This window comes from Bombus flavifrons, chromosome 12 (genome assembly GCF_040668555.2).
Source record: "Bombus flavifrons isolate JBK064 chromosome 12, iyBomFlav1_principal, whole genome shotgun sequence".
NCBI classification, from domain to species: Eukaryota; Metazoa; Arthropoda; class Insecta; order Hymenoptera; family Apidae; genus Bombus; species Bombus flavifrons.
This window is the reverse complement of record NC_138453.1, coordinates 4,993,241-5,013,371: the sequence shown is the minus strand read 5'-3', so window position 1 is coordinate 5,013,371 and position 20,131 is coordinate 4,993,241. Positions and strand designations below refer to the sequence as shown.

At 39.6% G+C, this 20,131-nt stretch overlaps 1 long non-coding RNA gene across 1 annotated transcript in view; it reads left to right on the top strand.

The window, feature by feature from the left end:
- Positions 1 to 11,875, top strand: part of LOC138185485 (uncharacterized) — a 356,409-nt gene extending 344,534 nt beyond the window's left edge. The window contains exons 3-4 of the long non-coding RNA XR_011174629.1: positions 10,873 to 10,970; positions 11,036 to 11,875. This is a non-coding gene — a long non-coding RNA (uncharacterized LOC138185485). The remainder of the gene's footprint in view (positions 1 to 10,872; positions 10,971 to 11,035) is intronic.
- Positions 11,876 to 20,131: the final 8,256 nt, after the last annotated feature.

The window sequence follows — 20,131 nt, the reverse complement described above, 5'->3', positions numbered from 1 at the left end:
TTCCAAAAAAAAAAATTTACATTTCCAATCAATCAAAATTTCAATACCTACACTTAAACAAAACTCTTGATCGTTACATCTAAATGCTTTATCCAACAAATGAATTACCCAAAATAACCTGCCTCTTCCTCCTCAAGAAGGCTACTTCTAAAGCGTATTTCCTCCATACCATAAACTGATCGACGCGCAGGTTTTACGTAAGCAGTAGATCGCGGAATACGTACATCCACGGCACGTCGATGAGAGAGGAATAAGGCAGCAACACGTGACTGCCAAGAAGCGGCATGCGAAATCCCCTCCTTGGAAGCGTGTACGTGTACGCGAGAGGGACGGTAGACGATCGGTAGGCATTGCTATTTGTCGAGATAGTATCTGGATGGGTGTAGCGAGTTATTACAGTCAGAAGAGCGGTCTCTGGCCGTCGATGGAAGACCCTGAACCCCGTAAAACCTCTTCTTCTTCCTCTTTCACCTTCTCATCTCTACTTCTCCTCGTCTTTATCCGCTCGCTTGGTCGACGCGCAAGAAACGGGAAACCAAAGTTATCGATGGCGAAAGCTCGACGAAATCCGTCGCGCGGCTATCGATTATCGATCCTACTGGCACGCACGAGACCCCCCACGCCATAAACTTATACTTCGTCATGCTAGTCTGCATACTACTTCGTATAGTTTCTCCTGTTCTTTCTTGATCCGCAAACTTCTTGCCCGCGACAGGTCGACCGTGATTCACTGACTTTAGATAGAACGATTCCTGATCGAGTTGTAACATGTGTCGCAAGTCTACAACTATGCTCGATCTCGATTTGCTATTGGTCATTGTTGATAGATTGATTTGTGGATCTTTCGTGAGGAATCGCAGGCTGTTCGTTAGATTTCTTGTGACAGCAGGATTTAAATAGTTTATGGGGCGAGTTTCGTGCTACAAAGTGCGGTAGTAATTGCGTTATACTCTAATAGAACTGCTATATATAATTTTAGGGTCCGTGTTTGAATTGCAACTGTCAAGCTTCCCTTTGATAAAGTACCGTGCTCTAAATCATTATGATTTTTAATTCCATATAAAACGTTAAATGTTAATGGAGCATTGCGTTCGTCGTTCAATGTTCTTTTAGTTGTTTCTAAATAATACAGTTTTGTCATTTATCCTTTTTGAAAACTTCCTAGGGGACAGTTATGACAATTTTAACAATAAAAGTTACCCGATTATCTAAATTCTATTTCACTAATTTGTCAGTTTCTCAATAGTACTAATTGGAAATTCCCTTGAAGCCCTGTATCGAATCGTTTGCAAATTTCGTCGTTCGAAGAACTTACAGGCTTATCGCAATATTCTGTAATACATTCTCCATCAAACGCTTCTATAAAAACATTTCTACAGGATTAGTAAAAGGCATCTTTTCCAACTCATGGAATCATTCCACGCAGCTAAATAATCTCCAATCAATGTTGCGCGAAGAATTCTCAATTCTACTTTCTACGCGCGGCCACAATTCCGCTTGAAACAGCGTCGAGCGTATTGTCAGGATAAAAGGCAGTACATACTTTGTGAGTTATCGCGGTTGAAAGGGGCCAGCGAAATGGCGCCTATGCGTTTACGCAGCCACGTGTGGGCCCTGGATGTTGGCGCCACGTTGACCATCGATCCACCGCAAAACCAATAATTTACTGTTGCGTGAGAATAATAATATAGACAATAATATCGCGTCGTAATGTTCGCATATCATGGTGAACCCATTGTGAGGGCCCGTGGCAAACTCCAGTCTCTCGATCCATGACGGTTATCGATAAACGTTGCTGCTAACCTCGAGCACGACGCTCGATGTCGAACGAGAAACGCGTCGAGACGCTTGACAGCCAGTGTGGAAAGTGAGTTTATGCTGATTTATCAGCTCGTACGTCGTCGAGAAACACCGCAGGGAGATTGAAAAGCTTCCGTTTCGATCTCGCTCAGGCAAATGACGGTAAAACTACTCTCCAATGGCCGATATTTGTCAACGTTTGATAGCGGTTCATTGGTAAAACTTACTTTACTGATCCTACACGTGGATGCTTTACGATGTTTGCTGATTTAGTAAACGGATTTCAATGATTCAAGACTTTTGCTCGTTAGGGGGTGAACTTTAGAATAGTGTTATTTTGCATTTATTGGCATTTATTGATCTACCTGTCGTCTATTGAGCTTCTATAGTCATTGATACTATACGTGTCAGCTGACGATTATGAGATACCGAGTATGCTTTCTTAGTAGAAGTTTAAATTGTAAGACTTTCGATACTTATCCTTTGTTCTAACTTTGTTTCACTACTCTAACGTTTCCTGGTATATATATTTATTTATTGTTTATTACATTAGACGATTCTTTGCTAAATCGTGTGTTTGAAATTTTTTCACTAAGAATAAAAATTTCAAGTAACAAATTTAGGAATGAAATTTCACCAGAATCGTCGATACTTCAATTTGCTTATGGGGGATTAATAGCAACAAATTGAAATCTATACATTTTTATTTGTATCGGGTAAAGAACAGGATTCACATCCGCGTTTGCTTCTCGAGATTTCTGTATTTCTTGAAGAAAGTAAGGGCAACCGAGGGAAGAAATACAAGGCAAGAGGCTTGATTTAGTGACTTTGTCGAGTGACTCGTGTAACGAGGCACAGAAATGATTAATTTCATGGTAATTACCGGTTAGTTGGTTAAAATTACTCGGCCGGCTCGGAAACCTTCCGCTCTCCGTCCGAGATTTGTGCGTCTGCACGATGCGACGTATAATTCAACGGTCCCGGAGCTAGATCGTTTCTAACGTCCAGGCGGAGACAAGCGAAAAAAATTACAGATCGTCTCGTTAATAACCCGACAAACTCTCGGTGTATTCTATTTTCAGCAAATTACAATGACCATTCGTTAATTAAATGACGTCAGACTCTGTCATCTCTACTTGGAGCAAGAAATCTACGAGAAAATAGATCTAAAACTTATGGTGTATAGAACAGAAAAATAATCTGAAATTCCATCTTGTCCGTTTCTATCCAAAGCACAAAACTGTGCTGTAGAATCAATCGTCTTATAAGTTTCGTCGAATTACATTTGCCTCTGTAAGAGCCTCAAAAGAGAAATTTCTAACATGTAACGCTCCAAACTAAACTTTGTAACCTTGTTTTATCCACTTGATTCAATACATCAAATTTTTAGTAGAGGAGGGAAGAGAAGAGAATAAAAAGAAAACGCTACCTACATCAATAACAATTACAAATAGAAAAACAACCAACATCCGAAGAAATCTTAAACATTCATCAAAAAAGATTCGTCTAACGCAGCTCAAAATTCTACTATCACAGCGATCAGTCTCAATCTTCCTGATTTTAAGGTGCGTAATCGCAAACTAGGAAGAAAAACGAGGAAAACCGTAAACTTGACCAAGTGGGTAGCGCGAAGTTGTGGACAGAGGTTGGCAAGAGTGGGCAGCCCGAGTATCAGACGAGTGGGTGCGATTCATCACGAGACCGCAAACACGGTAACGCGTTATAAGTCTCTCTTCGCAATGACATCCATCACGAGGAGCCACTCTGTCTGTTCATTTTTCATCCTCCCGCTCCTACCTGTTATTTATGCAAATGAGGCGAAGAAAATGAGCGCGTAGAGAGATGATCACAGCGTCGTCGCCGATTGTTCTGTAGAATTTTTCACGCCTCGAGTCAACTCTCTACGTCATCACCATGAAACATTCTCGACACGTAGTAAGGCAGGTGTGTGTTCTCTCCATGATCAAACGATCGTCGTGGGAGTCCTGTATCTTGGAAACGTTCACGATTCATTCAGCTTGGGGATTTTCCAAGTTCCACGCTTTATTGTTCAACGAGACATCGCGAAAATCGATGGTAACCTTTCCCACAATGTACTAGGAATCTGGACAAGAGTTCAGTATTTCCCACAGGTGAGTCTACGTGAATCGTCCCTACGTTTGCTCCCCCATGGACCAACAACATATGCTACCCTTGAAACCAAACTTCACCCCTCTGATTCTCACAAATGGAAAATCGAGTTTTCATCGGTTTTATCGTGTTCTCGATGCTTATGCTGGTATTTTTTCAGTATATGCCCATTACCAGATTCAATTTTTCTGGGTGCAATGGGGCACGTATAATTTTCCTCTCGAAGACACGTGATGGAGCAATTTGTGGGCAGGTAGTGCGCTCCATAAGACCATGGATAGATACGAATCTTTCGCGCGATAACGTGTCATTACATTTTGTTACTCACACGTTGTAATAAATAACGCGCATTTTATTGAATTCAGAACAATATAATTATGCAGCTCGATTACGGGCTCGAGTAGGATAGAAGGTATGTTTAACGGGTTTTAAGCTGAGTTTCGTAATCAGCCGAGACGAGCGCGAGAAGGCGAATATATTGTCTTTGCGCGTTTGCTTGGCGAGAGATAATTGAATATGAGTTAACGATGCACGTAATATGTTATTAAGCGTACTTTATTATCAGGCTCGTATAGAGTGAGATGTTTTGAATATGTTACAAATAATTCTTATGAAATATCACGAGCTTTATTTCATGAGAATTTGGGTTGGTAACTATTGCCAGGTCAAAGGAAATATTCTATTTCACCCGATTCTTTTCAGATCTAATACGTACCATTTATCTACTCTTTTCCATGTTGTAATTTAATTTGATAGAAATATATAAATGTCGAGATAGTGTTCTATTTTCATAGAATTCAGACACTTCACGATTATACTCTTACAAAGTAGCTTTCGTCTTTTAAATATATAGTTGCACCGACTAACGAGAACTCCAGAGAAGCGTCCGAAGAGACAATCAAGGAGCTCTCGCCGGTCTCATGGCGGCCGATTGGCGCTGATTTGCAGACAATAGTTGTGGAAAAGGGTATGACTGGTCTCGTGCCGCGACAATAGACACGTGGCTATCGCGTGCTGCGGATGGCAGTTGACTCCACGTGACACGTGACAGGACAAACGAGGATCGAGCAGCGCGGAGCTTTCTCGAACGCAAATTATATCTATGGAAACGTCAGAAACAGCAACGTTTGCGAGGATGTATCGCTTGCATGATCGTAGAAAAGAGATTTCTGTTTGCGATACTTACGCGATTGTGAGATTTATGCAACCTACAATTGAAAGAATGGTCATATTGTGAGAACGATAAATAAGGCGAAAAGTGATAGATCGAACTATCGAAAAAGTTGTCAACTTCTAATGATTTTATTCGTCCAAAAATTAGAAATGTAAAATAACTTCACGCACAACAACCTTACTAATTGCCATAAAAACGCGGAACGTTTCTCTAATGCTATCGCAAATCTCTTCAAATTTATTTTCCGACGTCCTCCGTTGCGCTCGATACAAGCACAACGAGCTCAGATTGTATCTATCTCGTGCAACGAGCGTGACTTTCGAATTTTCCCGTAAATAGCCTAATTTGATTTACGACGCTATAAAGATCTGCCGGATCGTTACTATAAATTATCGGAGAGTAAACGCGCGGCGCCATAACGGTTTCGCTTCCGATGGAAAGAGTGGCACCGATTGATCCTCGGCGCGAAAAACCTTCTCTGCATCTTATCACGAGGAATCGTCGTACGGAGGAGGAACACGGCTGGTGTCAGCCATTAAGATGTCGTTTTACAACGTGTCCCTCGAGCGTTCCAACACGTCGCCTGGCGTTTTTAATTAATACGGCTTCATTAGCGCCTCGGTGACACTAGCGCCACGTTGTTTTACAACGCGTTGCACCGGTTAATGGTATCACCGCGAGATTTCACGATCGAATATCGATACTCCATTAGCCGGCCGTTATGAGATCGCTCGCGTAACCGGCTTTAATTAATCCCGAGATATGACCTAGTTCCTGTGGGCGCACAATCGAGCTCGACCACTCGTACTGTTACGCTCAGAGATCGTGGGCTCTTTGTGCGGGCACCTTGTTTAATTTAATTGAAAATTCTGAGTTAAGTGTTTCTGTGATTTATTTGTAGGATAATTTTGAGCAGGTTGAAGCAACTTGTAACAGCGAAGACACTTGTCAAGATAAAAAATTTTTTTAATAACGTTTCTATTAGTCAGAAGTGAGATTTAAAACACGGTGGAATTGAGCAATGTGAAAATGGAATGGAAGAATTGAAAATTATTTTAAATATAGAAGAAAATTAAAAAATCTAAGAATTTGAAATCTAAATAGCCAGACCACAATTGCTTATCAAATATTTGAAACACCAGGTTTATTTCAGCTATGCCACATATCGAAAGAATTAAATTATTTGTAAAAATCGGCAAAGAACATAAAAATTATGAGTCTATGCGCGACTACGTTAATCTACTTATTCCTACTGTTTTATGAAATTGTATTTGATGGTGTTGTAATTTATGAACAAAATACCAGACAGAAATGAGCGTAAAAAACTTGAAAAACCTTGTTTTACATATTACCGTAATGTTATCTTGCACTTAGCCGTAATTTTTGCACGATTATATTGCTATGCAACAATGTTCCAATTTTTCTTGATTCAGGTTTTCTAATTAACTCGACTTGATCGACACACAAGTACCAGGGTCGCATTCTATGCTCTCCGATCAACGCTGTCTGCCGGCGAACTTTCCGATCGCGTATCAATACGTGTTGCACGGCGATCGTTCTAAGATCGATCGTAGCACACACGTAATCCGGGCTAATTAACCCGATAATATGACCCAGTTAGTTACCGGCCCTTTTCCAACATGTTGTGCGGCGCCTCGGCCAACGCGTTCACTCTACTGCATAAAACCGCGTCTACACTTACGAACTCGTGTACAAATTTGCATACGATTGATAACGAAATTTTTCCTCAAAATCATCTCTTTCTATCATTTCCTATGCAATTAAAAATTTTGTATTCTATTACTGTTGTATTATTATTATTTAATTATTGTTGTTGTTGTTGTTCGTAGCATTATATTGTATTATTATTGCGTTATTTTAATTTCATTAGAATGTTGGTTATAGAAAATTTTCTTTTGTTTGATTAATGATATGATAAAAGATAAGATACAATTATTGGCATTTACTAATTAGCAATTCGTCGTATATTTAATTCATCGTTTAGTAATATATTCATTATTTATGTAGGTGCATTTTCAAGAAAAAATTCTTGCTTTGTAAATTGTTATATATATATATATAGTATGTAAAGTACGCTCGAATGTTGAACGATAAAATTGAGGTAATTTGATGAAACTATAATGTAAGCGTATATGGGGCTTTATATGTGCATCGAGAGCCTGGCTCGTTTCGTAGAGGTCCATCAACGATGGTAACGCGCACATGGAAACTGGCAGTGGAGCCGGACAGCCACTAACGAGCTGAATTAATTTATATTCATTGAATTCTCTTCTGGCAGAACCGCTTTTCGAGAAGTCATAATAAGAGCACCGCGGGGCATTTCGATTATTTAATGTCTGCTTCGCGTCTCCTTCTCTTGTCTCTTTCTTCCATCCGTCTTCGCCTATCGTACGCCAATCGATGGTAGAGAAGAAAGGCTTCGATCCGAAACTCTAGAATTCCAAAAATTCTGCGAAAATATGTGAGCACCGTAGCGTAAATGATACCAAAACTAAAATTTAGCCAATGTAGATGACAATCTAAATCTCATGGCGTCTTTTTTCTTAAAACTTAAAGGTGAATACAAAAAATAAAGAGGTACTACTTGTGAGGAAACAAAACCACTGAAGTTTCCAAAAACATTTCGAAAACCAATTACACGTACCCTAAATTTCAAGAATTAACCTTCACTAACCTCTTTAACAAATATTTTTCCACGATTCAAAAGTTGCTGTTCTCCGCCCATATCTAAAAATTTCAATTTCCGAAAAAGGGTGCTCCAAATTCCACTTTCCCACTTTCGATACCACTTAATAAAAACATGTGTCAATTCGATTCGTGTCAAGGATGGTAGTAGCATCGAGCCCATCGGGACACTTCGGTTCCCACAGGTCCGTTCGCATAAATTGTCTGTCTATAGAACGCGAAGCATATTGCCGTTGTTGACAAAGGCCATAGGGGGTCCGATGGGCCCGTATCATCCCCACGCTAAAGAGCAATCACCCACCGACAGCATCATCGGGTGCATACCCGTCGTCCACCTTCGCAGGCTGGGAAACCGTGACCACCATCTCATTACCGGTTCCCATGGGTACGCGTGCGTGCATGGGGTTGCGTGTGCCACAGGTCCTCGATGCTCCAAGGGTGCATCGAATTATGTAATTGTGACGTGGCTACGTTGCCTGGTGACCGAGCAGAAAGCACAGCTTCTGATTCTTGCGTGTGAACGATTTTCGATGGTCTCTTGTTTCAGGGGTGTCTCGTAATTGGGATTCGAAGGAAAAATGTGGTAATGAGCAGTTAGACTCGTTGTTCTCGATTGAAAGGTAATTCTCAAGCATTGTTATAGCATACGAAATTCATGGTTTATGATCTGCGCAGTGTGGTGTGAGTCACGAAGTTGCCAGTTTTCAGGGGAGATTCTAAAGCTTTGAAGATTCTGAAAATTACTTAATTGTGTATGAAGGGGTAATTTCTTTGATGTGATGAAATTTCTTATGTAGAATTTTCATTAACGTAGGGATATAAAAGTATAGATATTATATAAAGAAGAATGTTCGATTTGCATTTTATTACGGAAAAGGTGAAAATATGATTTCAAAAGCTGTTAAGAAAGGCCAGAGTAAGGGGAAAAATATTAAAAAATCCGACAAAATATAAAAATACTAACACATTTGAAGGAAGACTGGAAAAGGTAGAAACATTTTATAATATTTTCCAAAATTAATAAAACGTTTCACCCTGACGAATAAATATTCCTGTCTCAAATCGAATGAACAATCTGTACTGCACAAGCGTAGAAAATGAAGAGCGTACGCATCACTGGGGATGTTGCACGCGTTTCGTTTCGTTCAGCTTCCTCGATTCGGCAAAGGGTGTTTCTTATCTTTATCCCATTGTTTGCTGCTAGATCATAGGTTGGTAGGAACCACGCGCACGTCGGCACGTGGCAAGAAGTGGCTGGATTCGCTATAATTCAATTCTGACCGCGCATCACGTGAACACAAGTAGAAAGAATGCAGGCAAATGAGAATAGCGAAGTGGAAGATCCCTCTGAGAACCATATTTCGACGTTATTGTTTGCCTTTATCGCGCCGGAACGTGGCTTGGAGAAAAATCACGGAAACGACCCGTACATCCGCTATCGAAAGACACGCGACCATTCTGCACGTGCATCCGTGCGATGCATCCGGCCATTTTTGCGAACATCATTCTGAATCGCAGATCGTGCGATTCAGAAAGATTTATGTCACAAGCTCTCTGCTATTTGTGGTCAACTTAAATCTATAAAGAGAGTTAAAGATTAATGAAACGTACTCTTTTTAAGATAAATGATTTGAAGGCCTCAAATAGCAAAAACATTGTTCTTCTATTAAAATTTCACTTCACTTCCAGCTTTCTCAAATTAAAGATTTTGTCACTGTCCTAGTACTTCTCTCCTAAACCTCTTGTTTAAAAATAGATATTTTCCAAGAAATTTAAGAGTGTACTGATCAATAATTATAACAAGACGCATTTCTTTATATTTATTCTTTGTAACAAAATACTACTTCTAATTTAATTGTCTTCTTACAAAAAGCTTTATACCAACCAGTATATTGAAATACTCGATGTTACGCCACCAAAGTTTTTCAAAAACACAAATCACCTATACATCGGCGTCAAAAAACCCTCCCCTATTTCCAAACTGGTTAAAGATTCTTTCCTCGGTCAACAGATTACCACAGTCCAAACTGTATCAAAGCATCGCCTCGCTATTCCTCGCATTACAATAATAAACAGACTCCTCTTGAAACCAGTTTCTTGACTTCTGTCGGTGCGTTCGCACCCAGAATGAATTATACCCCGCCGCCGATCTTTGAGGTTCATCGTGTACACAGAAGGACCGCCACGTCCGCCATGAAATTTCGATTCTCCGGAGCAAGGGGATAGGGAACAGGTTCCCTTGACTCATCTCCGTAGGAGCCACCACGATGAGATCCCTCGATCAGCCGTGAGCTATTTGAGGAAGACGAGAACCGTGATGCGGCTGCAGCTCCCCCGTAACACGAGCTATCCTTTGGCTAATAAAGTTTGACAGTCGGTCAAACCAACGCCCCACGGGAACACCGTGTATACCTTTCCCACACGCGACCACGGTTTTCCGCGCTCATTATTGCTTTTAAGGCGGGAGCACAATGAGCACAACCGACCGCATATGCCGCGCGACACTCTCCTCTCTGCAAACTGCCCCTGAAATCGAATCCAAACCAGACCCTTGGGGGACGTTCTTTTAATCTCGAGGCTGCTGTTCCTACGATAACGACCGATGTTCCTAGTAAAAAAAGGTGGTCGCCATCGACACGCGCTCTAATTGAACGTTCCTACGTCTCGTAGAAGGCAATTTGATATTCCGTAGCTAGTATTTGATGATTTCAGTTGTGAGTAGTTCTCGGGGCTCATTCCCAATGGGATTAATTGTGGAAGAAGTTGGGAGGTTCATGTGTAATGTTGGCTGAAATTTAAGAATGCGTTCAGAGGTGTATCATGTGGTAAGATCGATCGGGTATCATAGGCTGATTTCTGCTTTGCGGGAGAAACAATTTGATGAAAAGTTTAATTCCTCAGTTGGAATTGTTATTAGCTTGGAATTTTTAATATACAGTGCCTTGTAACTAATAGAATTACTATATGATAATTGAAATATAATTTTTATGGAAGCGCGGTGAAGGAATCTTGTGGTTTACGAAAGACACGGAAAAAGGGTAATTTTTATAAATTTGTTTTAGGGATCATGGATAGAGTAACTGAAGGGAATCTTCTATACAATGATACGATTGTTAGAAAATCGATTGAAATTTCATCTTAGAGAAGCGATAAACAAGAGGTACGTATCCAAATAAATATTCCATAAGATATTGTTATGTGGATTAACCGATTTCTCACATAGAGATGAACGACTTACAATCTAAATTCCTGCGAAAATATAAAGTCGACCTAGTTCAATACACACCGACAGCCATATTGGAACGAATCAGTTGCACCTAAAATCGATTCGTTCATCATCCTACACATCCTTTCTCTAGTGCAAAAATCAAAACGATGTCTGGCAAATGAGGCGGGATAAATTCTCGTAGGAAAAGGGCGAGGCTGTCGTGGAACAGGCACTTAGTTCAATCGTCTAGAAATCCTCTATGACGCACATCCGCCGGTGAATCAGATGACAGCGTGCCTCTCATACGAATCTACGCGAATCTTTCTCTCTGTTTCTCTTTGATCGAACGTGAGAGAGAATCAGAGGCCGTAAAAGAAGAAGAGAGCCAGCCACTCGTACCAATCGGAAGCTGGTTGTTCTGCGCCTCACCCCCGGCTCTCCCTTTCCCTCCAGGCTCAGTCTGGACTGCAGGGTGGCTGATAGATTAACTGCGATTCACTTTGCAGGCTCGCACGTACGCGCGTACGGCTCGCGATCACACGCCGGAAGTCGATATTGGTGAGGTCGTTTCATTCAATTCCTTTGATGCGATGGACCTTTCCCGGTAGCCACCCACTGGGCTGCTTAATAAACGTTTTGTTGCATACCTTTTGTACGATACGCGGCTACGAGTGGCACTCACAGTTATAAATTATTGTGCGATTGCGTTACGTCGAACGGGCCGTACAGTTTTTTCTTCGGAGGATGCAGCCGGGTTCGGTCGGTTCAATGTTTCGTAGAAAGTACACTTGGTCGATAAAATATTTAGAGATATTTAAGGTGATAAAAATTTAGATACGACGGTTAGAATTTCCAACAAATTACAATGGCAACCTGAAATTTTTTTTTACAGTTTTTCGTATTTTATGAAAATATTAGTTATAAGTATACGTAGGAATTTTATTAAGAATTCATAATAATAAGTAAAGATATTATTTGGTCAAAAATACTAATAGAAATTGAATGATCAAAATTCCAGAATAAGATTATAGTCCCAGGTTAGAGTTCTCAGAATAAAATACATTGATCAGAGTTTCGAAGAAGTTGCACAAGATAAAATGAATGACAATTGAAACCTCTTTCATAGCATTTCATTTTTACTACTGTTGAATGTTAGAAGAATGTTAGGCCTTAACTCTCCATTACTTAACTCCATTACTAACAAACAATAATATCTGACTAACAATTATGTAACAAAAGAATATCGTTTGGAATAAGATGGTCAAATTTCTAAAGAAGATACTTAAAATAAAATAAATAACAATTAAAATCATCCCCTTCGTATCTTCAATTGTTCCTATAAATATCAGAAATCATTCCAATAAAACTTCGATAAGAATTGAATCCACAAACGAAATTTTAATAAATCTTATTACTACGATCGACGATTAACGTTTCCCAAGAGCCAGCATTAAAAATGTTTTTGCCAGTCGTAGAAACAAACGCGCACAATGGCGAATAACTGAGGAGATCTAAACGGCGGTGTTCTATTATGTCATCAGTCGAACAAAGCGGCATTAGAACCGGTTGCAAATAGGGGTGCAATAAATCTCGCCGAATGAAGGGGTGACTGGTGGTGCAAAGAGGGATGCTGGAGTCGGTGGAAACGGTTTTTCGTAAAATCACACGGACTGGTGCACGATGCAGGTCCCTGAAAGTGGCACGTGACCTCACGAGCGTGGGACTAGTGCATCATCGTGCATGGTCGTTAAGGTCCACCGTGAGAGGGAGGCGACCGATAATATTGGCACGAGGCATATTGCACAAGATCTCCCCCTTTTTTTGCCCCCGTTGATGTTTCCACCCTGATGGCGACGGGGAGGGTGGTAGGTTTTCACCAAAACCGGTCCACAAGTATTATCGAGTCGCGTTTTACTCGGCATTCGCATGGGAAAGATCGAGGGGTCAAACGCTCGTGAATATTTTTCGAAAACACTCATCCATCTTCGTGTGACGTGATCGTTGAGTTGTTTGGAGAGATGCCTCGAATGGCCGGTAAAATATGTCTATATTATTTTCTATAAACAGATTTTCTGTCATGATTCTCAATATTCGTACTTTATATCCATAGAAAAATTAATATTAAAATTTACAACCTTAAAATAACGGATAAATCAGAAACGATAATGCATTTATGGGAAATTTAAAAGTGTAATATACATATATAAAATGTTCAGAATACTCGTTACAATGTTTGACAGGTGAGACAAATCTCTATTTAATTACTTCTATAAATTTGCATAAACATAGATCGATATTCTTCTGCTTCTTTCAGTAAATCTCTAGTTAAAATGTATAAAAATCTGTTCACGATATCTTCGAATAAGGTGAAGATTAATCTTCAGAATAGATGAAATGAGGTTTAAAAAATACCTTACAAGACTACCTGCATATTTACCTGAGGTTAGCATCGGTAAACGAGTTAATTCGCTCTCGAGTTCGTGTGAATGGAAATGGCCCGCATACGTCCAGGTGTGATCCACAGACGCGGTTGAAGTCGATATTGAACGACAGATTAGAAGATAACGATCGATGTAGACCCGTATCGTTTGATTGGATGAAATTGACCGAAACGCTTCACTAATATAGGTGAATGAAGTGGGCGTGCAATTATGTGGGAGATAAGGTAGCTTCCAGGAACACAACTAACCGCAATTGATATTAATGGGCAATCGAGGAATTTTAAGTTCTTTCTTTGGCGGGACACCGTTTGGATTTCATGGAATTTAAGAACCAGCCACGTTTTTGTCCCATTAGAATGTCTGACTGTTCCGTTTTCAGATCTTACATTGGATATCTCGAAGATTCCATAAAACGTAGATTACGTTGGAAATATGTTGATTATAGTAATTAAAGAATTTCATGTTCTAATGATTGTATTAATCAAAGGTACCGGTTTTGGTATTCAAGAATCAACTGTTTCAGAGAGATTTATATCTTCATATAAATTTCTGAATGCAACAAAGACAGTACTTCTCACTAGTCGAATTTTTTCTAGTTAAACGCACCTATATCGATAATCAATCAGGATTGAAATTACATTTGTTTTTGAATATTTGCCTCGCGAAAATTCATTAGAATACGACTTAAGGCCATTCGAAACGGCGATTCATGTAACAAGGAAAAAGTTCTTTGTGTAATGAACCCGGTTGATGGGAGTAAAAATGTGCACGATGGTATCTTGACGTACGACAATTAATTAGAACGAACAGCCGCGGTGCACTAATGACGCGTGAATGATTCGGACCAATCAGTAGTTCAGAATCGCATCCGCGATGGTCGATGATTAATAGTTCGCGATGCGGAAATCGTGGCTCGAGGAGTTTGCGAAAGAATCCCATCTGCGAAACAGTATAGTTTATATCCTGGCGTTTCATCACTTCCTTCGGCATGGTGAGTGAAACGCTATGTAACAAGGTAATCGAAGGAATTAGTTGACCAGGATCATTTCGAGGATCATCTCTTTCGAAGTTAAACGCGAGATGAAGGTATTAAAAATGATCGGAGATCATCTAGAGGTCAAAGATTAGAGATCTACGAAGAAAAATGTCCATCGAATCGAGCTTGGCCACTAATTAGTGCTATTGTCGTTTAGATCACCTGTAGATCTATTTTTTGCATATTTAAGAATTAAGTAGAATTAGAAGTTAAATAGGTCCCAATTATTTTCGATAGATCAGGTATTTGTTAGTTACTTGATCTAATCTGATAACACAGGTCAGCTTTTAATTAGAAACTTTTGTGAAATAGGATTGGAAGCCAATAAAGAAAGATTACTTTTAATTAGATTGATTTTAATCCCTGTAAATGTAAATATGTTATAATTTATTCGTGGCAAAAATGTATCAACGTATTTGAAACTAGATGCATACTGTAAAAAATTGGAAATTTGAGAACTCACAGGACGAATTAATTTGCCTTTTCCTCTTAACAAATTAATAAAGGAATGGAGGGATTGCAAACTAATAAATACCATTCTTTAACTATCTGAGATTTAAAGATAAGTACTACCCACGCACAGGATCATCCTGGAAATCTTATGTTTAAAAAATCGAATAAAGATTGATAGATCCATCCTTCTTCGGTAGAACGTTCGAAAGTGACAGCCAGTATGAATACAGCTTCACTCTCTTCTTCTTTGATCTTGCGTCAGCGGCTGCTAATGCGAATAAGCTCTTTTAAATTCGATTAAACAAGTCGGAGCCCCGACGTTAAAGAAACGAACGATCGGCCGAGAAAAATCGCCGTAACGAGGAGCCATTTATCCCATTCATCAGGACACCTTTTGACTTTCATTAAGCTCTACCCCTTTAGAAAATAAACGCGCAATTGAACAAAAATTAACAACAATTAATTGCGGCCGCGTTTAGCGCAGCTGTTTCATGCCGATTGTTGTCGACGGTTTAATTTAGTGGTTCGTAACATTCCCGAGTAAATTTCCTCTGACATCGCACTCTGTAATTTATTGCGGCTTTTATTCATTCCGTTTCAAAGAATTTAATCGATAAACGCGGCACATCCCACCCGTATGTTAATCGTGGAATTTTCCACCTGACGACGTTGCTACGATGACTCGTGTTATCCTGCAATCGTGTGAAAAAAAGAAAAGAAAAAAAAGATGAACCATAACGTGTATCCAGGATGCACGCAGTATTTTCTAATGTAACACTCCCACGCACGAAACGCGTGCATCTCGAGCGGGGTGCATTCGATTCATCATTGTCGGTAGCAGACGAGCGTTTCACATCGTTCCTGCTCCAGGCTTCTTTAAACGCGATGACGCCGCGACGAATTCGTTCGAAACGGTTCATTCGACATCACGGTATAGTTACGCCGTTGCTCGATTGTCAAACCAGGAAAGAGTTCACCTTATATACATATGTAAGATAGGGAAGAACGTGGAGCGATTATTTTGACGTTTGATGGAGATGTTTGATGGCTGCGGTTTGGGCTTGATTAATTGGACGCTTGATGGAGATGAATCTTATCTTGTATGAAGATTTTTATTGACACTGGTAATTCGTTTTCTCTGAAGCTTTTAACGCACTACGGGCTTGTTGTATCCTCCGTTTCGTACCACTTTTATATTGCTTCGTGAAAAACTTTCAGTTCTGATGGCTTTCATCATATACATCCAAAAAGATTTTTTTGAGGATTTTAGTAAAGAATGGAATGAATCAAAATATTCTTCCTTGCCATATATATTAAAATGTTCTCTTGCGCTCGCAATTCGCCACAGTTAAGCTTCAACATTCTGAACGCCTTATCGTAATTGTTTTTATGAATTTCAAGAGATGATCGTCGATTCACTTTGTAAGGTAGAAAGTTAAAATCACTGCACTAGCCTACGACAGAAAAAGCTATATGTATGCTGGCAATTTTTCTGTCGTAATATTAACGTGGTGAACGCGTGGCTATTGTATCATCGCGCATGTATGTACTAGCACGATGCACAATAGCGTCCAGAGTACCCTAATAAGTTGGCGGCGCAGACCGCGCGACTGGCAGGCCACCATATTCGCGCGAGTTCTTAATTACGTGTTTCAACACCGGCCTATGGCCGGTTGATATACGGCCGCGGCGTCGTGCACAGTAATATCGGAAGAAAAATATCGTTGGAAGCGGCGGTAAAACATGTAGGTACGACCGCCGGTTCACCTGAAATACTTAATTGCAACGATAATTATTGGGACCGGTAGAACGTTACCAACGTGTCCATGAACGAACGAAGATTGGACCGGACGAAGGGGAAAAAAAATACATCACTTAAGAGGACAGTGGGAGACACGTGTATTATTAAAGATAAAATTCTTTTGTCATCGATTTAACGATTGTCGGATGTAACGGTACAATCGTACAATACGACCAGCTAATAATAACGACGATATTGTCTTTATTATTGCTCGTGAGCACATGAAAGAACGGCAAGAATAAAATGTGTCTCGGTATCAATCATGATCTGTAATTATTTTTTAACGAAGGACGACCCAGTATACATGTGCAGAATTCCTTGTAACCATGTGTCCCCTTCCTCTTTTTCTTCGTATTCTCCTTTCATTTTGTCTTATTTGGTGCCGGTTGAAAGAACCATAAGGGATCGATTGTTTTCTGATCGAATCGATACACATGTAGCGTAAAAAGAATGATTGTTTGAATCTTACGAGCCGTGCAAGAGTTATGTATGTTTCAAGCTTTCGTAGATCAGCTACTCGTAATCAATACAGTTCATTATGTATTATTATCGACATTAAAGTCGTTAATTGATAATATTTATGGAGATAAGAGGATGTCTTAAGAATTTTAATCTGCTCTTTCTTATTTGAAAGTTAAATAATTGATCAAGAATTATTGAAATGATCAAAGTCCGTCATATAAGTCACCGACTATCTGTACGTGGAGCTTCCTCTCCATGAATTTCAAACCTAACCACGAATACAATTAATAATCGGCATACCTCGTTCTTCGATACAGTGACAGTAGATTAATTCTGGGATTAGAAATGCCGTAAAAAGATTTTTATCTTCGCCCGTGTCTCACTGTAGAAAGCTACGAAAAGGAAATCGAAGATGACATGGAATTCATTGTTAAATTCCAGGATGTGAAATGGAAACATTGGAAGAACAATTCTACCGTAATTCCAAGCAATCTTAACCTACATCACGAAACTTCCATGTAAGTCACGTACTTCTACGTTCTAATCGAAGTTGCGGAGGTGTGGAATGAAATTTATCGTCCGATTCTAGGACGTACAATAAAAACATGGGAAAAATATTTTTACTATGATTCCAAGCAATCTTAACCTAAATCACGAAATTTCTATGCAAAGCAACCTGTCGTTGAATTCCAAGATATAAAACGAAACCATTAAAAAGTAATTCTATTACGATTCTAAGCAATCTTCGTTTAGATCACGAAATTTATATACAATTAAAGTAGAAGGTATGAAATGGAATTTAGAATTAACGATAGGAAACGAGAACATTACAGAAATCTTCCAATTTTTAATACATCCTGGGATTCTATGGAAGATGTGCCAGAAATGCCAAGATGATAGGCGCTTTAACATACAAAATGCATGTGACCTACATAGACGTTCGATAGTATGCTCAATTTTCTATCGAACACAGCGAGCACAGGTGGAACAAAGGAATAATAACCGCATTCTCAAGGCCAAGTACGATTATCTTTCGATATGGGTATCGATTTCAGATGACTACCGAGCTGTGTCCGAGCTAGTCCTCCTTTAATAGGATTAACGGTACTTACGGTGTCACTTGTCGGCTCCCCATAAACGAGTTCGCTGTACGTTCAGAAGATATACGATGGCTATTCGTTACGAGGGGACTGAGCGTCAAAATTAACGATTTGAAAAGTCAAGCTTAGCGCCGCTTCTGTTGCAATTCCATAACTCATGCGCGGCGGTCGTATGCGCGCCCGTCAAACAAAGCTTTCAGCGTTTGTCAGCCACATCTCGATAAATTAATGACAAGACATCGATAATCGCCAGCGTTGGTCACGATGACGAGCGACGAAGATGCTTGCAAAATGGAAATTTTCACGAGAAAGTAGTAAGGCTCGGCGTGGACTGTGTTCAGTAGAAATGAATGCGGTGGTCGGATATACACGAACGTGACCATAGCGATGAAAGGTACTGAAATTTTTAGGGATTTCGATGATTTCAAGAATTCGAAAGGCAATAATAATATAATAACAGAGGATGCAAATACTGCTTTTATCGTGATTTTTATCCTGGCTCTGAAAAATTGAGATCTCCAGAATGCGAAGACGATAAATGGTAAAATTGAGTGGAACCTTTTCTTAGATGAAGAAACAGATCTTTGTTTCTAAATAAGAGACTGAGATTTAGAGGAATAGGTTTCTTCTTCTCAAACATTTGAGCAGATTATAAAATAAAAGTATTTGAAAGGATAGAAGGATTGTAAGATTATCTTCATTTACAGTGGCTTCTACAAAAAGTGCTGCCACATTGTGTTTATTCTACTCCAAGTATATTAAATTTCATATCATTTAACAGATAAATTTGATCAAAAAATGCTTCGTTGAAAAATAACGATATGTGCCAATATTTTTCGTAGCCAGTGTAGAACAAATAGTAGGATAATCGAACGAAATAAGAATTTATCTCATAATAGACTAATAAAATCCAAATCTCCTGATTGAACTGTCAAAAATTTGATACTCTGGTCTACATTTGAAGCAGATAAGAAACCACGTCCATTTGTCACTTGTAAGAATTAGTATCTGCTTCCATTGACAAAATTTCTAGAGTCAGTATGTCACAGTAGCATGATCGTTATTCTTCTCACGCGAAATAGGTTTGTTGGTTCGTTATCTGGTTGAGATAAGTGGCCAGTACTTAGCAGGTAACGATCTTTATTATCGACTCTGTTGGAGAGGCAGGCACGAAATTAGAGGACAGTTCGACAGGCCTGTTGGTGGTACTTAATTAACGACGTGATAATCGGCTGCACGGCTTAATTGATTTACAAACGTCGTCGGCACCGTGCCGTCACGATCACGATCTCGATCGCTCGGCCGACGGGATCGTGCGCCGACAATTTGTCTTGCTCCTCTCATGACCGGAATCCCTTAACAACGATAGGCGCCTCGTATGCAAAACAAATGCTTGCCAAAGGTTCATCATAAACCAGATCAACAGTGCTTCAAATATTCGAATCTAAATTTCCAGTAAAGGAAATTAAAATCTAAATGTCCATAATTTTCTAAACATCGATAATCCAGTCTTTACTCCGAGACTTTTTCGGAATTTCGATATTTGGATTTACTAAGAGTTCATGAATTCTTCGGCAAAATTCGCACTTCCCTTCGATTCAATTCAACGAACCAATTTTATTCGTTAATTATCATCGACTAATTTAAAGCAGAAAAGATTTTGTTCGAGTGCAAGTCGACTACACGTTTGCTGCCTGACGAATACTCAATCTCGATTTTCTTTAAAACGAAGCTCAGGAGGAACTTTGTTTTCTATTTTCAAGTTACTTGTACATGAGCAATCGCCTCCTCTCCTTTTTTACCACGGTTTTGGAGACACC